The 21,782-nt window shown below is 50.5% G+C and overlaps 1 protein-coding gene across 1 annotated transcript in view; it reads left to right on the plus strand.

Moving 5' to 3' along the window:
* Positions 1-21,782, plus strand: part of LOC147091192 (uncharacterized) — a 511,682-nt gene that overhangs the window by 234,800 nt on the left and 255,100 nt on the right. The window lies entirely within an intron of this gene.

A 21,782-nucleotide genomic window follows, 5' to 3' on the forward strand; every position in this document is an offset into this window, starting at 1 on the left:
GGATAGAGGGGAATATAGAACGGTGACAGAGAGTAAAGGGAAATACCCGGGATAGAGGGGAATATAGAACGGGGAAAGAGAGTAAAGGGAGATACCCGGAATAGTGGGGAATATAGAACGGGGACAGAGAGTAAAGGGAGATACCCGAGATAGAGGGGAATATAGAACGGTGACAGAGAGTAAAGGGAGATACCCGGGATAGAGGGGAATATAGAACGGGGAAAGAGAGTAAAGGGAGATACCCGGGATGGAGGGGAATATAGAACGGGGACAGAGAGTAATGGGAGATAGCCGGGATAGAGGGGAATATAGAACGGGGACAGAGAATAAAGGGAGATACCCGGGATAGAGGGGAATATAGAACAGGGACAGAGAGTAAAGGAAGATACCCGGGGTAGAGGGGAATATAGAACGGGGACAGAGAGTAAAGGGAGATACCCGGGATAGAGGGGAATATAGAACGGGGACAGAGAGTAAAGGGAGATACCCGGGATAGAGTGGAATATAGAACGGGGACAGAGAGTAAAGGGAGATACCCGGGACAGAAGGGAATATAGAACGGGGACAGAGAGTAAAGGGAGATACCCGGGATAGAGGGGAATATAGAACGGGACAGAGAGTGAAAGGAGATACCCGGGATAGAGGGAAATATAGAATGGGGACAGAGAGTAAAGGGAGATACCCGGGATAGAGGGGAAAATAGAACGGGGACAGAGAGTAAAGGGAGATACCCGGGATAGAGGGGTATATAGAACGGGGACAGAGAGTAAAGGGAGACACCCGGGATAGAGGGGAATATAAAAGGGGACAGAGAGTAAAGGGAGATACCCGGGATAGAGGGGAATATAGAACGTGGACAGAGAGTAAAGGGAGAAACCCGGGATAGAGGTGAATATAGCACGGGGACAGAGAGTATAATGAGATACCCGGGATAGAGGGGAATATAGAACGGGGACAGAGAGTAAAGGGAGATACCCGGGATAGAGGGGAATATAGACCGGGAACTGAGAGTAAAGGGAGATACCCGGGATAGAGGGGAACATAGAACGGGGACAGAGAGTAAAGGGAGATACCCAGGATAGAGTGGAATATAGAACGGGGACAGAGAGTAAAGGGAGATACCCGGGATAGAGAGGAAAATAGAACAGGGACAGAGAGTAAAGGGTGACAACCGGGATAGAGGGGAATATAGAACGGGTACAGAGAGTAAAGGGAGATACCCGGGATAGAGGGGAACATAGAACGGGGACAGAGAGTAAAGGGAGATACCCAGGATAGAGGGGAATATAGAACGGGGACAGAGAGTAAAGGGAGATACCCGGGATAGAGTGGAAAATAGAACAGGGACAGAGAGTAAAGGGAGACAACCGGGATAGAGGGGAATATAGAACGGGTACAGAGAGTAAAGGTAGATACCCGGCATAGAGAGGCATATAGAACGGGTACAGAGAGTAAAGGGAGATACCCGGGATAGAGGGGAATATAGAACGGGGACAGAGAGTAAAGGGAGATACCCGGGATAGAGGGGAATATAGAACGGGGACAGAGAGTAAAGGGAGATACCCGGGATAGAGGTGAATATAGAACAGGGACAGAGAGTAAAGGGAGATACCCGGGATAGAGGGGAATATAGAACGGGGACAGAGAGTATAGGGAGATACCCAGGATAGAGGGGAGTATAGAACGAGGACAGAGAGTAAAGGGAGATACCCAAGATAGAGGAGAATATAGAACGGGGACAGAGAGTAAAGGGAGATACCCGGGATAGAGGGGAATATAGAACGGGTACAGAGAGTAAAGGGAGATACCCGGGATAGAGGGGAATATAGAACAGGGACAGAGAGTAAAGGGAAATACCCAGGATAGAGGGGAATATAGAACGGGGACAGAGAGTAAAGGGAGATACCCGGGATAGAGAGAAATATAGAACGCGGACAGAGAGTAAAGGGAGATACCCGGGGTAGAGGGAATATAGAATGGGGACAGAGAGTAAAGGGAGATACCCGGGTTAGAGGGGAATATAGAACAGGGACAGAGAGTAAAGGGAGATACCCGAGATAGAGGGGAATATAGAACGGGGACAGAGAGTAAAGGGAGATACCCGGGATAGAGGGGAATATAGAACGGGGACAGAGAGTAAAGGGAGATACCCGGGATAGAGGGAAATATAGACCGGGAACTGAGAGTAAAGGGAGATACCCGGGATAGAGGGGAACATAGAACGGGGACAGAGAGTAAAGGGAGATACCCAGGATAGAGGGGAATATAGAACGGGGACAGGGAGTAAAGGGAGATACCCGGGATAGAGGGGAATATAGAATGGGTACAGAGAGTAAAGGGAGATACCCGGGATAGAGGGGAATATAGAATGGGGACAGAGAGTAAAGGGAGATACCCGGGATAGAGGGGAATTTAGAACAGGGACAGAGAGTAAAGGGAGATACCCGGGATAGAGGGGAATATAGAACGGGTACAGAGAGTAAAGTGAGATACCCGGGATAGAGGGGAATATAGAACGGGGACAGAGAGTAAAGGGAGATACCCGGGATAGAGGGGAATATAGAACGGGGACAGAGAGTAAAGGGAGATACCCGGGATAGAGGGAATATAGAACGGGGACAGAGAGTAAAGGGAGATACCCGGGATAGAGTGGTATATAGAACGGGGACACAGAGTAAAGGGAGATACCCGGGATAGAGGGGAATATAGAACAAGGACAGAGAGTAAAGGGAGATACCCGGGATAGAGGGGAATATAGAACAGGGACAGAGAGTAAAGGGAGATACACGGGATAGAGGGGAATATAGAACGGGGACAGAGAGTATAGGGAGATACCCGGGATAGAGGGGAATATAGAACGGGGACAGAGAGCAAAGGGAGATACCCAGGATAGAGGAGAATATAGAACGGGGACAGAGAGTAAAAGGAGATACCCGGGATGGAGGGGAATATAGTACGGGGACAGAGAGTAAAGGGAGATACCCGGGATAGAGGGGAATATAGAACGGGGACAGAGAGTAAAGGGAGATAACCGGGATAGTGGGGAATATAGAACGGGTACAGAGAGTAAAGTGAGACAACCGGGATAGAGAGGAATATAGAACGGGGACAGAGAGTAAAGGGAGATACCCGGGATAGAGGGAAATATAGAACGGGGACAGAGAGTAAAGGGAGATACCCGGGATAGAGGGGGATATAGAACGGGGACAAAGAGTAAAGGGAGATACCCGGGATAGAGGTGAATATAGAACGGGGATAGAGAGTAAAGGGAGATACCCGGGATAGAGGGTAATATAGAATGGGGACAGAGAGGAAAGGGAGATACCCGGGATAGAGGGGAATATAGAATGGGGACAGGGAGGAAAGGGAGATACCCGGGATAGAGGGGAATATAGATCTGGGACAGAGAGTAAAGGGAGATACCCGGGATAGAGGGGAATATAGAACTGGGACAGAGTGTAAAGGGAGATACACGGGATAGAGGGGAATATCAAACGGGGACAGAGAGTAAAGGGAGATACCCGGGATAGAGGGGAATATAGAACTGGGACAGAGAGTAAAGGGAGATACCCGGGATAGAGGGGAATATAGAACTGGGACAGAGTGTAAAGGGAGATACCCGGGATAGAGGGGAATATAGAACGGGGTCAGAGAGAAAGGGAGATATCCAGGATAGAGGGGAATATAGAACGGGGACAGAGAGTAAAGGGAGATACCCGGGATAGAGGGGAATATAGAACTGGGACAGAGAGTAAAGGGAGATACCCGGGAGAGAGGGGAATATAGAACTGGGACAGAGAGTAAAGGGAGATACCCGGGATAGAGGGGAATATAGAACGTGGACAGAGAGTAAAGGGAGATCCCCGGGATAGAGGGAAATATAGAACGGGGACAGAGAGTAAAGGGAGATACCCGGGATAGAGGGGAATATAGAATGGGGACAGAGAGTAAAGGGAGACACCCGGGATAGAGGGGAATATAAAAGGGGACAGAGAGTAAAGGGAGATACCCGGGATAGAGGGGAATATAGAACGTGGACAGAGAGTAAAGGGAGAAACCCGGGATAGAGGTGAATATCGCACGGGGACAGAGAGTGAAGGGAGATACCCGGGATAGAGGGGAATATAGAACGGGGACAGAGAGTAAAGGGAGATACCCGGTATAGAGGGGAATATAGACCGGGAACTGAGAGTAAAGGGAGATACCCGGGATAGAGGGGAACATAGAACGGGGACAGAGAGTAAAGGGAGATACCCAGGATAGAGGGGAATATAGAACGGGGACAGAGAGTAAAGGGAGATACCCGGGATAGAGTGGAAAATAGAACAGGGACGGAGAGTAAAGGGAGACAACCGGGATAGTGGGGAATATAGAACGGGTACAGAGAGTAAAGGGAGATACCCGGGATATAGGGGAATATAGACCGGTAACTGAGAGTAAAGGGAGATACCAGGAATAGAGGGGAACATAGAACGGGGACAGAGAGTAAAGGGAGATACCCAGGATCGAGGGGAATATAGAACGGGGACAGAGAGTAAAGGGAGATACCCGGGATAGAGTGGAAAATAGAACAGGGACAGAGAGGAAAGGGAGACAACCGTGATAGAGGGGAATATAGAACGGGTACGGAGAGTAAAGGGTGATACCCGGCATAGAGGGGCATATAGAACGGGTACAGAGAGTAAAGGGAGATACCCGGGATAGAGGGGAATATAGAACGGGGACAGAGAGTAAAGGGAGATACCCGGGATAGAGGGGAATATAGAACGGGGACAGAGAGTAAAGGGAGATACCCGGGATAGAGGGGAATATAGAACAGGGACAGAGAGTAAAGGGAGATACCCGGGATAGAGGGGAATATAGAACGGGGACAGAGAGTATAGGGAGATACCCAGGATAGAGGGGAGTATAGAACGGGGACAGAGAGTAAAGGGAGATACCCGGGATAGAGGAGAATATAGAACGGGGACAGAGAGTAAAGGGAGATACCCGGGATAGAGGGGAATATAGAACGGGTGCAGAGAGTAAAGGGAGATACCCGGGATAGAGGGGAATATAGAACGGGGACAGAGAGTAAAGGGAGATACCCGGGATAGAGTGGAAAATAGAACAGGGACAGAGAGTAAAGGTAGATAACCGGGAGAGAGGGGAATATAGAACGGGTACAGAGAGTAAAGGGAGGTACCCGGGATAGAGGGGAATATAGAACGGGGACAGAGAGTAAAGGGAGATACCCGGGATAGAGGGGAATGTAGAACAGGGACAGAGAGTAAAGGGAGATACCCGGGATAGAGGGGAATATAGAACGGGTACAGAGAGTAAAGGGAGATACCCGGGATAGAGGGGAATATAGAACGGGGACAGAGAGTAAAGGGAGATACCATCGATAGAGGGGAATATAGAACGGGGACAGAGAGTAAAGGGAGATACCCGGGATAGAGGGGAATATGGAACAGGGACAGAGAGTAAAGGGAGATACCCGGGATAGAGGGGAATATAGAACGGGGACAGAGAGTATAGGGAGATTCCCGGGATAGAGGGGAATATAGAACGGGGACAGAGATTAAAGGGAGATACCCGGGATAGAGGGGAATATAGACCGGGAACTGAGAGTAAAGCGAGATACCCGGGATAGAGGGGAATATAGAACGGGGACAGAGTAAAGGGAGCTACCCGGGATAGAGGGGAATATAGAACGGGGACAGAGTGTAAAGGGAGATACCCGGGATAGAAGTGAATATAGAACGTGGACAGAGAGTAAAGGGAGAAACCCGGGATAGAGGGGAATATAGAACGAGGACAGAGAGTAAAGGGAGATACCCGGGATAGAGGGGAATATAGAACGGGGACAGAGAATAAAGGGAGATACCCGGGATAGAGGGGAATATAGACCGGGAACTGAGAGTAAACGGAGAAACCCGGGATAGAGGGGAATATAGAACGGGGACAGAGAGTAAAGGGAGATACCCAGGATAGAGGGGAATATGGAACGGGGACAGAGAGTAAAGGGAGGTACCCGGGATAGAGTGGAATATAGATCAGGGACAGAGAGAAAAGGGAGATAACCGGGATAGAGGGGAATATAGAACGGGTACAGAGAGTAAAGGGAAATACCCGGGATAGAGGGGAATATAGAACGGGGACAGAGAGTAAAGGGAGATACCCGGGATAGAGGGGAATTTAGAACAGGGACAGAGACTAAAGGGAGATACCCGGGATAGAGGGGAATATAGAACGGGTACAGAGAGTAAAGTGAGATACCCGGGATAGAGGGGAATATAGAACGGGGACAGAGAGTAAAGGGAGATACCCGGGATAGAGGGGAATATAGAACGGGGACAGAGAGTAAAGGGAGATGCCCGGGATAGAGGGAATATAGAACGGGGACAGAGAGTAAAGGGAGATACCCGGGATAGAGTGGTATATAGAACGGGAACACAGATTAAAGAGAGATACCCGGGATAGAGGGGAATATAGAACAAGGACAGAGAGTAAAGGGAGATACCCGGGATAGAGGGGAATATAGAACAGGGACAGAGAGTAAAGGGAGATACCCGGGATAGAGGGGAATATAGAACGGGGACAGAGAGTATAGGGAGATACCCGGGATAGAGGGGAATATAGAACGGGGACAGAGAGCAAAGGGAGATACCCAGGATAGAGGAGAATATAGAACGGGGACAGAGAGTAAAGGGAGATACCCGGGATAGAGGGAAATATAGAACGGGGACAAAGAGTAAAGGGAGATACCCGGGATAGAGGTGAATATAGAACGGGGATAGAGAGTAAAGGGAGATACCCGGGATAGAGGGTAATATAGAATGGGGACAGAGAGGAAAGGGAGATACCCGGGATAGAGGGGAATATAGAACGGGGATAGAGAGTAAAGGGAGATACCCGGGATAGAGGGTAATATAGAATGGGGACAGAGAGGAAAGGGAGATAACCGGGATAGAGGGGAATATAGAATGGGGACAGGGAGGAAAGGGAGATACCCGGGATAGAGGGGAATATAGATCTGGGACAGAGAATAAAGGGAGATACCCGGGATAGAGGGGAATATAGAACTGGGACAGAGTGTAAAGGGAGATACACGGGATAGAGGGGAATATCAAACGGGGACAGAGAGTAAAGGGAGATACCCGGGATAGAGGGGAATATAGAACTGGGACAGAGAGTAAAGGGAGATACCCGGGATAGAGGGGAATATAGAACTGGGACAGAGTGTAAAGGGAGATACCCGGGATAGAGGGGAATATAGAACGGGGTCAGAGAGAAAGGGAGATATCCAGGATAGAGGGGAATATAGAACGGGGACAGAGAGTAAAGGGAGATACCCGGGATAGAGGGGAATATAGAACTGGGACAGAGAGTAAAGGGAGATACCCGGGAGAGAGGGGAATATAGAACTGGGACAGAGAGTAAAGGGAGATACCCGGGATAGAGGGGAATATAGAACGTGGACAGAGAGTAAAGGGAGATACCCGGTATAGAGGGGAATATAAAGCGGGGGAGAGAGTAAAGGGAGATCCCCGGGATAGAGGGAAATATAGAACGGGGACAGAGAGTAAAGGGAGATACCCGGGATAGAGGGGAATATAGAACGGTGACAGAGAGTAAAGGGAAATACCCGGGATAGAGGGGAATATAGAACGGGGAAAGAGAGTAAAGGGAGATACCCGGAATAGTGGGGAATATAGAACGGGGACAGAGAGTAAAGGGAGATACCCGAGATAGAGGGGAATATAGAACGGTGACAGAGAGTAAAGGGAGATACCCGGGATAGAGGGGAATATAGAACGGGGAAAGAGAGTAAAGGGAGATACCCGGGATGGAGGGGAATATAGAACGGGGACAGAGAGTAATGGGAGATAGCCGGGATAGAGGGGAATATAGAACGGGGACAGAGAATAAAGGGAGATACCCGGGATAGAGGGGAATATAGAACAGGGACAGAGAGTAAAGGAAGATACCCGGGGTAGAGGGGAATATAGAACGGGGACAGAGAGTAAAGGGAGATACCCGGGATAGAGGGGAATATAGAACGGGGACAGAGAGTAAAGGGAGATACCCGGGATAGAGTGGAATATAGAACGGGGACAGAGAGTAAAGGGAGATACCCGGGACAGAAGGGAATATAGAACGGGGACAGAGAGTAAAGGGAGATACCCGGGATAGAGGGGAATATAGAACGGGACAGAGAGTGAAAGGAGATACCCGGGATAGAGGGAAATATAGAATGGGGACAGAGAGTAAAGGGAGATACCCGGGATAGAGGGGAAAATAGAACGGGGACAGAGAGTAAAGGGAGATACCCGGGATAGAGGGGTATATAGAACGGGGACAGAGAGTAAAGGGAGACACCCGGGATAGAGGGGAATATAAAAGGGGACAGAGAGTAAAGGGAGATACCCGGGATAGAGGGGAATATAGAACGTGGACAGAGAGTAAAGGGAGAAACCCGGGATAGAGGTGAATATAGCACGGGGACAGAGAGTATAATGAGATACCCGGGATAGAGGGGAATATAGAACGGGGACAGAGAGTAAAGGGAGATACCCGGGATAGAGGGGAATATAGACCGGGAACTGAGAGTAAAGGGAGATACCCGGGATAGAGGGGAACATAGAACGGGGACAGAGAGTAAAGGGAGATACCCAGGATAGAGTGGAATATAGAACGGGGACAGAGAGTAAAGGGAGATACCCGGGATAGAGAGGAAAATAGAACAGGGACAGAGAGTAAAGGGTGACAACCGGGATAGAGGGGAATATAGAACGGGTACAGAGAGTAAAGGGAGATACCCGGGATAGAGGGGAACATAGAACGGGGACAGAGAGTAAAGGGAGATACCCAGGATAGAGGGGAATATAGAACGGGGACAGAGAGTAAAGGGAGATACCCGGGATAGAGTGGAAAATAGAACAGGGACAGAGAGTAAAGGGAGACAACCGGGATAGAGGGGAATATAGAACGGGTACAGAGAGTAAAGGTAGATACCCGGCATAGAGAGGCATATAGAACGGGTACAGAGAGTAAAGGGAGATACCCGGGATAGAGGGGAATATAGAACGGGGACAGAGAGTAAAGGGAGATACCCGGGATAGAGGGGAATATAGAACGGGGACAGAGAGTAAAGGGAGATACCCGGGATAGAGGTGAATATAGAACAGGGACAGAGAGTAAAGGGAGATACCCGGGATAGAGGGGAATATAGAACGGGGACAGAGAGTATAGGGAGATACCCAGGATAGAGGGGAGTATAGAACGAGGACAGAGAGTAAAGGGAGATACCCAAGATAGAGGAGAATATAGAACGGGGACAGAGAGTAAAGGGAGATACCCGGGATAGAGGGGAATATAGAACGGGTACAGAGAGTAAAGGGAGATACCCGGGATAGAGGGGAATATAGAACAGGGACAGAGAGTAAAGGGAAATACCCAGGATAGAGGGGAATATAGAACGGGGACAGAGAGTAAAGGGAGATACCCGGGATAGAGAGAAATATAGAACGCGGACAGAGAGTAAAGGGAGATACCCGGGGTAGAGGGAATATAGAATGGGGACAGAGAGTAAAGGGAGATACCCGGGTTAGAGGGGAATATAGAACAGGGACAGAGAGTAAAGGGAGATACCCGAGATAGAGGGGAATATAGAACGGGGACAGAGAGTAAAGGGAGATACCCGGGATAGAGGGGAATATAGAACGGGGACAGAGAGTAAAGGGAGATACCCGGGATAGAGGGAAATATAGACCGGGAACTGAGAGTAAAGGGAGATACCCGGGATAGAGGGGAACATAGAACGGGGACAGAGAGTAAAGGGAGATACCCAGGATAGAGGGGAATATAGAACGGGGACAGGGAGTAAAGGGAGATACCCGGGATAGAGGGGAATATAGAATGGGTACAGAGAGTAAAGGGAGATACCCGGGATAGAGGGGAATATAGAATGGGGACAGAGAGTAAAGGGAGATACCCGGGATAGAGGGGAATTTAGAACAGGGACAGAGAGTAAAGGGAGATACCCGGGATAGAGGGGAATATAGAACGGGTACAGAGAGTAAAGTGAGATACCCGGGATAGAGGGGAATATAGAACGGGGACAGAGAGTAAAGGGAGATACCCGGGATAGAGGGGAATATAGAACGGGGACAGAGAGTAAAGGGAGATACCCGGGATAGAGGGAATATAGAACGGGGACAGAGAGTAAAGGGAGATACCCGGGATAGAGTGGTATATAGAACGGGGACACAGAGTAAAGGGAGATACCCGGGATAGAGGGGAATATAGAACAAGGACAGAGAGTAAAGGGAGATACCCAGGATAGAGGGGAATATAGAACAGGGACAGAGAGTAAAGGGAGATACCCGGGATAGAGGGGAATATAGAACGGGGACAGAGAGTATAGGGAGATACCCGGGATAGAGGGGAATATAGAACGGGGACAGAGAGCAAAGGGAGATACCCAGGATAGAGGAGAATATAGAACGGGGACAGAGAGTAAAAGGAGATACCCGGGATGGAGGGGAATATAGTACGGGGACAGAGAGTAAAGGGAGATACCCGGGATAGAGGGGAATATAGAACGGGGACAGAGAGTAAAGGGAGATAACCGGGATAGTGGGGAATATAGAACGGGTACAGAGAGTAAAGTGAGACAACCGGGATAGAGAGGAATATAGAACGGGGACAGAGAGTAAAGGGAGATACCCGGGATAGAGGGAAATATAGAACGGGGACAGAGAGTAAAGGGAGATACCCGGGATAGAGGGGGATATAGAACGGGGACAAAGAGTAAAGGGAGATACCCGGGATAGAGGTGAATATAGAACGGGGATAGAGAGTAAAGGGAGATACCCGGGATAGAGGGTAATATAGAATGGGGACAGAGAGGAAAGGGAGATACCCGGGATAGAGGGGAATATAGAATGGGGACAGGGAGGAAAGGGAGATACCCGGGATAGAGGGGAATATAGATCTGGGACAGAGAGTAAAGGGAGATACCCGGGATAGAGGGGAATATACAACTGGGACAGAGTGTAAAGGGAGATACACGGGATAGAGGGGAATATCAAACGGTGACAGAGAGTAAAGGGAGATACCCGGGATAGAGGGGAATATAGAACTGGGACAGAGAGTAAAGGGAGATACCCGGGATAGAGGGGAATATAGAACTGGGACAGAGTGTAAAGGGAGATACCCGGGATAGAGGGGAATATAGAACGGGGTCAGAGAGAAAGGGAGATATCCAGGATAGAGGGGAATATAGAACGGGGACAGAGAGTAAAGGGAGATACCCGGGATAGAGGGGAATATAGAACGGGGACAGAGAGTAAAGGGAGATACCCGAGATAGAGGGGAATATAGAACGGTGACAGAGAGTAAAGGGAGATACCCGGGATAGAGGGGAATATAGAACGGGGAAAGAGAGTAAAGGGAGATACCCGGGATGGAGGGGAATATAGAACGGGGACAGAGAGTAAAGGGAGATACCAGGTATAGTGGGGAATATAAAGCGGGGGAGAGAGTAAAGGGAGATCCCCGGGATAGAGGGAAATATAGAACGGGGACAGAGAGTAAAGGGAGATACCCGGGATAGAGGGGAATATAGAACGGTGACAGAGAGTAAAGGGAAATACCCGGGATAGAGGGGAATATAGAACGGGGAAAGAGAGTAAAGGGAGATACCCGGAATAGTGGGGAATATAGAACGGGGACAGAGAGTAAAGGGAGATACCCGAGATAGAGGGGAATATAGAACGGTGACAGAGAGTAAAGGGAGATACCCGGGATAGAGGGGAATATAGAACGGGGAAAGAGAGTAAAGGGAGATACCCGGGATGGAGGGGAATATAGAACGGGGACAGAGAGTAATGGGAGATAGCCGGGATAGAGGGGAATATAGAACGGGGACAGAGAATAAAGGGAGATACCCGGGATAGAGGGGAATATAGAACAGGGACAGAGAGTAAAGGAAGATACCCGGTGTTGAGGGGAATATAGAACGGGGACAGAGAGTAAAGGGAGATACCCGGGATAGAGGGGAATATAGAACGGGGACAGAGAGTAAAGGGAGATACCCGGGATAGAGTGGAATATAGAACGGGGACAGAGAGTAAAGGGAGATACCCGGGACAGAAGGGAATATAGAACGGGGACAGAGAGTAAAGGGAGATACCCGGGATAGAGGGGAATATAGAACGGGACAGAGAGTGAAAGGAGATACCCAGGATAGAGGGAAATATAGAATGGGGACAGAGAGTAAAGGGAGATACCCGGGATAGAGGGGAATATAGAACGAGGACAGAGAGTAAAGGGAGATACCCGGGATAGAGGGGTATATAGAACGGGGACAGAGAGTAAAGGGAGACACCCGGGATAGAGGGGAATATAAAAGGGGACAGAGAGTAAAGGGAGATACCCGGGATAGAGGGGAATATAGAACGTGGACAGAGAGTAAAGGGAGAAACCCAGGATAGAGGTGAATATAGCACGGGGACAGAGAGTAAAATGAGATACCCGGGATAGAGGGGAATATAGAACGGGGACAGAGAGTAAAGGGAGATACCCGGGATAGAGGGGAATATAGACCGGGAACTGAGAGTAAAGGGAGATACCCGGGATAGAGGGGAACATAGAACGGGGACAGAGAGTAAAGGGAGATACCCAGGATAGAGTGGAATATAGAACGGGGACAGAGAGTAAAGGGAGATACCCGGGATAGAGAGGAAAATAGAACAGGGACAGAGAGTAAAGGGAGACAACCGGGATAGAGGGGAATATAGAACGGGTACAGAGAGTAAAGGGAGATACCCGGCATAGAGGGGCATATAGAACGGGTACAGAGAGTAAAGGGAGATACCCGGGAGAGAGGGGAATATAGAACGGGGACAGAGAGTAAAGGGAGATACCCGGGATAGAGGGGAATATAGAACGGGGACAGAGAGTAAAGGGAGATACCCGGGATAGAGGTGAATATAGAACAGGGACAGAGAGTAAAGGGAGATACCCGGGATAGAGGGGAATATAGAACGGGGACAGAGAGTATAGGGAGATACCCAGGATAGAGGGGAGTATAGAACGAGGACAGAGAGTAAAGGGAGATACCCAAGATAGAGGAGAATATAGAACGGGGACAGAGAGTAAAGGGAGATACCCGGGATAGAGGGGAATATAGAACGGGTACAGAGAGTAAAGGGAGATACCCGGGATAGAGGGGAATATAGAACAGGGACAGAGAGTAAAGGGAAATACCCAGGATAGAGGGGAATATAGAACGGGGACAGAGAGTAAAGGGAGATACCCGGGATAGAGAGAAATATAGAACGCGGACAGAGAGTAAAGGGAGATACCCGGGGTAGAGGGAATATAGAACGGGGACAGAGAGTAAAGGGAGATACCCGGGTTAGAGCGGAATATAGAACAGGGACAGAGAGTAAAGGGAGATACCCGAGATAGAGGGGAATATAGAACGGGGACAGAGAGTAAAGGGAGATACCCGGGATAGAGGGGAATATAGAACGGGGACAGAGAGTAAAGGGAGATACCCGGGATAGAGGGAAATATAGACCGGGAACTGAGAGTAAAGGGAGATACCCGGGATAGAGGGGAACATAGAACGGGGACAGAGAGTAAAGGGAGATACCCAGGATAGAGGGGAATATAGAACGGGGACAGAGAGTAAAGGGAGATACCCGGGATAGAGGGGAATATAGAACGGGTACAGAGAGTAAAGGGAGATACCCGGGATAGAGGGGAATATAGAACGGGTATAGAGAGTAAAGGGAGATACCCGGGATAGAGGGGAATATAGAACGGGGACAGAGAGTAAAGGGAGATACCCGGGATAGAGGGGAATATAGAACGGGGACAGAGAGTACAGGGAGATACCCGGGATAGAGGGGAATATAGAACAGGGACAGAGAGTAAAGGGAGATACCCGGGATAGAGGGGAATATAGAACGGGGACAGAGAGTATAGGGAGATACCCAGGATAGAGGGGAGTATAGAACGGGGACAGAGAGTAAAGTGAAATACCCCGGATAGAGGAGAATATAGAACGGGGACAGAGAGTAAAGGGAGATACCCGGGATAGAGGGGAAAAGAGAACGGGTACAAAGAGTAAAGGGAGATACCCGGGATAGAGGGGAATATAGAACAGGGACAGAGAGTAAAGGGAGATACCAAGGATAGAGGGGAATATAGAACGGGGACAGAGAGTAAAGGGAGATACCCGGGATAGAGAGAAATATAGAACGCGGACAGAGAGTAAAGGGAGACACCCGGGGTACATGGAATATAGAACGGGGACAGAGAGTAAAGGGAGATACCCGGGTTAGAGGGGAATATAGAACAGGGACAGAGAGTAAAGGGAGATACCCGAGATAGAGGGGAATATAGAACGGGGACAGAGTGTAAAGGGAGATACCCGGGATAGAGGGGAATATAGACCGGGAACTGAGAGTAAAGGGAGATACCCGGGATAGAGGGGAACATAGAACGGGGACAGAGAGTAAAGGGAGATACCCAGGATAGAGGGGAATATAGAACGGGGACAGAGAGTAAATGGAGATACCCGGGATGGAGTGGAAAATAGAACGGGGACAGAGAGTAAAGGGAGATACCCGGGATAGAGGGAAATATATAACGGGGACAGAGAGTAAAGGGAGATACCCGGGATAGAGGGGAATATAGAACGGGGACAGAGAGTAAAGGGAGATACCCGGGATAGAGGGGAATATAGAACGGGGACAGAGAGTAAAGGGAGATACCCGGGATAGTGGGGAATATAGAACGGGGACAGGGAGTAAAGGGAGATACCCGGGTTAGAGGTGAATATAGAACGGGGACAGAGAGTAAAGGGAGATACCCGGGATAGAGGGGAATATAGAATGGGGACAGAGAGTAAAGGGAGATACCCGGGATAGAGGGGAATATAGAACGGGGGCAGAGAGTAAAGGGAGATACCCAGGATAGAGGGGAATATAGAACGGGGACAGAGATTAAAGGGAGATACCCGGGATAGAGGGGAATATAGAACTGGGACAGAGAGTAAAGGGAGATACCCGGGATAGAGGGGAATATAGAACTGGGACAGAGTGTAAAGGGAGATACCCGGGAGAGAGGGGAATATAGATCGGGGACAGAGAGTAAAGGGAGATACCCGGGATAGAGGGGAATATAGAACTGGGACAGAGAGTAAAGGGAGATACCCGGGATGGAGGGCAATATAGAACTGGGACAGAGAGTGAAGGGAGAATACGGGACAGAGGGGAATATAGAACGGGGACAGAGAGTAAAGGGAGATACCCGGGATAGAGGGGGATATAGAACGGGGACAGGGAGTAAAGGGAGATACCCGGGATAGAGGGGAATATCGAACGGTGACAGAGAGTAAAGGGAGATACCGGGATAGAGGAGAATATAGAACGGGGACAGAGAGTAAAGGGAGATACCCGGGATAGAGGGGAATATAGAATGGGTAGAGTGAGTAAAGGGAGATACCCGGGATAGTGTGGAATATAGAATGGGGACAGAGAGTAAAGGGAGATACCCGGGATAGAGGGGAACATAGAAAGGAGACAGAGAGTAAAGGGAGATACCCGGGATAGAGGGGAATATAGAACGGGGGCAGAGAGTAAAGGGAGATACCTGGGATAGATGGGAATATAGAACGGGGACAGAGAGTAATGGGAGATACCCGGGATAGTGGGGAATATAAACGGGGACAGAGAGTAAAGGCAGATACCTGGGATAGATGGGAATATAGAACGGGGACAGAGAGTAAAGGGAGATACCCGGGATAGTGGGGAATATTGAACGGGGACAGAGAGTAAAGGGAGATACCCGGGATAGAGGGGAATTTAGAACGGGGACAGAGAGTAAAGGGAGATACCCGGTGATGCGGTATCAATTACTCATAAAAGACGGAGAGTTAGGAGAGTAACTAAAGGCTCTTATTTGCAAAGAACAGAGCATGCCTCTCGTGGTTGACTGGGTTCCAAGAAGGCAGGGGGCTGCAGAGCAATCACCTTTATACCTGGGCCTGTGGGTGGAGCCAGGGGCGGAGCCAGCAGAGACATGCTGAGGCATGCATAGGTACAACAGTGTGTAACAACAACAACAACGGTGAACAACAATAACAGTGGTTGACCACATTCACCCCTTGTTTAAAATTGAGTCCGGCGGGGTGAAGTGTACTAAAGGTTCGTGTAAGTAAGTCTATCAGGTGGCCTTGTATGCCGTCCTGATCGTCGTGGTGGCGGCGGTGATGGTGCAGCATCCAACGTTGAATCTGGCGTCTCATTGTGTGGTTGGGTGGTCAATGACGGGTCCTGGGGCTGTGGCATGCCGTCCAGCGGAGTTGGGTTGTGGGTAGTGGTGGATGGCAATGGTAGTGTTTCAAGGGCACCCGAAGGTGCGAGAGCTCGTGTGGGGGCTGTGTCCTCCCGCCCGTCCGGGTACGCTACGTAAGCGTACTGGGGGTAGGCGTGGCTAGTGGTGGGCGGCGAGGGAGGTGTTTTGGGAGCACCCGAAGGTGCGAGGTCTCGTATGGAGACTGTGTCCTCCCGCCCGTCCGGGTACACCACGTAAGCATACTGAGGGTTGGCATGGAGGAGGCTCACCCTCTCGACCAGGGGGTCCATCTTATGGGACCTCACGCGCTTCCGCAGTAGGACGGGTCCTGGAGAAGTCAGCCATGTCGGTAACGAGATCCCCGATGTGGACTTCCTGGGGAAGGAGAACATTCTCTCGTGAGGGGTAGCATTGGTGGCTGTACAGAGCAGTGACCGAATGGAATGGAGCGCCGCAGGGAGGACTTCCTGCCAGCGACAGGTCGGATGGCCCTTAGATTTCAAGTTTAAAAGGACTGCCTTCCAGACCGTCGCATTCTCCCTTTCCACCTGGCCATTCCCCCGGGGGTTGTAGCTGGTGGTCCTGCTTGTAGCAATACCTCTCGAGTGCAGGTACTGCCGAAGTTCGTCGCTCATAAAGGATGAGCCCCTGTCGCTATGAATATAGATAGGGAAACCGAACAAGGCGAAGAGGTCATTCAGACATTTAATGACCGTGGTACTGGTCATGTCTGAGCAAGGGATGGCAAACGGGAAACGGGAGTACTCGTCAATTATGTTGAGGAAGTACACATTGCGGTCGGAGGAGGGGAGGGGCCCTTTAAAATCGACGCTCAGCCATTCAAAGGGGCGCGTGGCTTTGATCAGGCTTGCTCTGTCTGGCCTATAAAAATGCGGTTTGCACTCGGCACAGATTTGGCAGTTCCTGGTCATGGTCCTGACCTCCTCGATGGAGTAGGGCAGGTTACGGGATTTGATGAAGTGAAAAAACCTGGTGACCCCCGGGTGGCAGAGGTCATTGTGGAGGGTCTTCAGTCTATCGACCTGCGCGTTGGTGCATGTACCACGTGATTGGGCATCTGGGGGCTCATTGAGTTTCCCGGGCCGGTACAAGATATCGTAATTGTAGGTGGAGAGTTCGTTTCTCCAACTCAAGATCTTGTCGTTCTTGATTTTGCCCCTTTGCTTATTATTAAACATAAAAGCTACTGAACGCTGGTCAGTGAGCAGGGTAAATCGTTTTCCGGCCAGGTAATGCCTCCAATGTCACACAGCTTCCACAAGGGCCTGGGCCTCCTTTTCGACAGAGGAGTGTCGAATCTCGGGGCCCTGGAGGGTCCTTGAGAAAAAGGCCACGGGTCTCCCCGCCTGGTTAAGGGTTGCAGCTAGGGCAAAGTCGGATGCGTCGCTCTCCACTTGGAAAGTGATGGACTCATCCACTGCATGCATCGTGGCCCTCGCAATATCTCTTTTTATGAGAGTGAAGGCTGCACAGGCCTCTGCTGCCAGGGGGAAGGAAGTGGACTTGATGAGGGGTCTGGCTTTGTCTGCATAGTTGGGCACCCACTGAGCATAGTACGAGAAAAACCCTAGGCATCTCTTCAGTGCTTTTTGGCAGTGTGGGAGGGGGAGCTCCATAAGGGGGCGCATTCTGTCGGGGTCGGGGCCAATGACTCCGTTCTCCACTACACAGCCAAGAATGGCAAGGCGCTTGGTACGAAACATACATTTGTCCTTGTTGCATGTTAGGTTCAGCCGCTGGGCCGTACGGAGGAATTTCTCTAGATTAACATCATGGTCCTGCTGGTCGCGGCCGCAGATGGTGACGTTGTCTAGATAGGGGAAAGTGGCCTGGAGCGCGTTCTAGTCAACCATCCGGTCCATCTCCCGTTGGAAGACTGAAACCCCGTTGGTGACGCTGAAGGGAACTCTGAGGAAGTGGTAGAGATGACCGTCAGCTTCAAAAGCTGTGTACTGGCGGTCCTCAGACCTGATGGGGAGCAGGTGGTATGCCGACTTCAGATCAATCGTCGAGAACACCCGGTATTGTGCTATCTGATTGACCATATCAGATATGCGGGGGAGTGGGTATGCATCTAGTTGGGTGTAGCGATTGATCGTCTGGCTGTAGTCAATAACTAGGCGCTGTTTTTCGCCAGTCTTCACTACCACCACTTGTGATCGCCACGGGCTGGTGCTACTTTCAATAATCCCTTCCTTCAGGAGTCTCACTACCTCGGATTTAATGAAGCTCCTATCCCCGGCACTGTAACGCCTGCTTTTGGTAGCGATGGGCTTACAGTCGCGGGTGAGGTTAGCGAACAAGGAGGGGGGGGGACTTTAAGGGTGGAGAGGCTGCAAATGGTGAGCGGTGGGCGATTTAAAAGCTGCTGGCTGCAGACTGTGAGTGTGGGGAGGGGTCCGTCGTATGCTAATGTGACACTCTTAAGGTGGCACTGAAAATCCAACCCCAGTAGAACGGCAGCGCAGAGATGGGGCAGGAGCAGGAGTTTAAAATTTTTGTATTCTGTGCCCCTTACTGAAAGTGTCACTACACAGTAGCCACCGACGTCCACTGACTGGGCTTTGGAAGCCAAAGAGATCTGATGGCGCGTCGGCAGGACTGGGAGAGAGTAACTGCGCACCGTGTCGGGGTGGATAAAGCTCTCCGTGCTCCCGCTGTCAAAAAGGCAGGTAGTGGCGCGGCCGTTTACCGTAATGTCCATCATGGACCTGGACAGTTGATGAGGGAGAGGTTGGTCCAGCGTCACGGAGGCCAGCGTATGGTCGAGCGAGTCGATGTGGTCGTCAGATGGGGCGGTGGTTGAGTCCGGGTCCCCCGTGGTTGAAGTTGGAGATGTCCAAGATGGCGGACAAAATGTCGGCGCCCATGATCCCGATCCCCACGGGGCTGGGGAAGCCCAAGATGGCGGACAAGATGGCTGCCCCCACGGTTCACACACGGCGCTGCTGGCATTAGCGGTTTTACCTTTGCAGGCGCTGACATAGTGTCCTTTCTTCCCGCAGCCGGAGCAGGTAGCGTTTCTCGCCGGGCAGCGTGCTCTGGGGTGTTTTGCCTGCCCACAAAAATAACATTTCTGTGCCTTGGACATCGCAGCAGCAGTTGAAGGTGGCGGTCCCATGACCCAAGGTTGTGGCGTCCACGTTGCCGAGCGGTTAGGGGAGAAGGCGTCCATATTCCTGTGGGCCGCGTCGAGCGAGAGCGCAAGGGACACTGCTTTTCTCAGGTCCATTTCTCCCTTTTCCAACAGTCTCTGCCGGGAGCAGTCGGACCTTAGGCCCGCAACGAAAGCATCTCAGATCAGTCCCTCTGTGTGTGCTGCGGCTGATACTTCTTTGCAATCGCAGCCTCGGCCGAGTATCCGTAGTGCCCGTAGGAAGGCCTCCACCGATTCTCCGGGCTGCTGTCTGCGGGATCTTAAGAGGTGCCTGGCATAGACCGTATTTACCGGGCGTGCGTATTGCACTTTTAGCAGATCGATAGCCGCCGCATCGGTCGTCGCGTCCTGGAATATTGTATAAACTTGGTGGCTCACCTTTGAGGCCAGGATTTCCAGCTTGTTTTCGTCCAGGGTCACAGTTGAGGCTTGCAGGTAGGCCTCGAAGCAACGCAGCCAATGCGTGAATTTGGTAGCCGAACCCGATTCTTGGGGGTCTAGGTCCAGGCATGTTGGTCTGAGGGCTCGCAGCAGCTCCTGCTGCTCAGCGTTTGGTGCAGCAGCCTGCTGCTCAGCGTTTGTTGTCGACATTTTGTTTTTGCTAATAAAATTGATGCGCTATCAATTACTCATACAAGACGGAGAGTTAGGAGAGTAACTAAAGGCTTTTATTAGCAAAGAACAGAGCACGCCTCTCGTGGTTGACTGGGTTCCAAGAAGGCAGGGGGCTGCAGAGCAATCACCATTATACCTGGGCCTGTGGGTGGAGACAGGGGCGGAGCCAGCAGAGACATGCTGAGGCATGCATAGGTACAACAGTGTGCAACAACAACAACAACGGTGAACAAAAATAAGAGTGGTTTACCACACCCGGGATAGAGGGGAAATAGAACGGGGACAGAGAGTAAAGGGAAATACCCGGGATAGAGGGGAATATAGAACGGGGACAGAGAGTAAAGGGAGATACCCGGGATAGAGGGGAATATAGAACGGGGACAGAGAGTAAAGGGAGATACCCGGGATAGAGGGAAATATAGAACGGGGACAGAGAGTAAAGGGAGATACCCGGGATAGAGGGGAATATAGAACGGGGACAGAGAATAAAGGGAGATACCCAGGATAGAGGGGAATATAGAACGGGGACAGAGAGTAAAGGGAGATACCCGGGATAGAGGGGAATATAGAACGGGGACAGAGAGTAAAGGAAAATACCCGGGATAGAGGGGAATATAGAACGGGGACAGAGAGTAAAGGGAGATACCCGGGATAGAGGGGGATATAGAACACGGACAGAGAGTAAAGGGAGATACCCGGGATAGAGGGGAATATAGAACGGGGAGAGAGAGTAAAGGGAGATACCCGGGATAGTGGGGAATATAAAACGGGGGCAGAGAGTAAAGGGAGATACTCGGGATAGAGGGGAATATAGAACGGGGACAGAGAGTAAAGACGAGATACCCGGGATAGAGGGGAATATAGAACGGGGACAGAGAATAAAGGGAGATACCCGGGATAGAGGGGAATATAGAAAGGTGACAGAGAGTAAAGGGGGATACCCGGGATAGAGGGGAATATAGAACGGGGACAGAGAGTAAAGGGAGATACCCGGAATAGAGGGGAATATAGAATGGTGAAAGCGAGTAAATGGGGTTACCCGGGATAGAGGGGAATATAGAACGGGGACAGAGAGTAAAGGGAGATAACGGGATAGAGGGAAATATAAAACGGGGAAAGAGAGTAAAGCGAGATACCCGGGACAGAGGGGAATAAAGAACGGGGACAGAGAGTAAAGGGAGATACCCGGGATAGAGGTGAATATAGAACGGGGACAGAGAGTAAAGGGAGATACCCGGGATAGAGGGGAATATAGAACTGGGACAGAGGGTAAAGGAAGATACCCGGGATAGAGGGGAATATAGAACGTGGACAGAGAGTAAATGGAGATACCCGGGATAGAGGGGAATATAGAACGTGGACAGAGAGTAAAGGGAGATACCCGGGATAGAGGGGAATATAGATCGGGGACAGAGAGTAAAGGGAGATACCGGGGATAGAGGGAAATATAGAACGGGGATAGAGAGTAAAGGAAGATACCCGGGATAGTGGGGAATATAGAACGGGGGCAGAGAGTAAAGGGAGATACCCGGGATAGAGGGGAATATAGAACGGGGACAGAGATTAAAGGTGAGATACCCGGGATAGAGGGGAATATAGAATGGGGACAGAGAGTAAAGGGAGATACCCG

This window comes from Somniosus microcephalus, unplaced genomic scaffold (assembly GCF_052327205.1).
Source record: "Somniosus microcephalus isolate GS21.2 unplaced genomic scaffold, FLI_Smic_1.0 unresolved_chr3, whole genome shotgun sequence".
In the NCBI taxonomy this organism is placed as follows: Eukaryota; Metazoa; Chordata; class Chondrichthyes; order Squaliformes; family Somniosidae; genus Somniosus; species Somniosus microcephalus.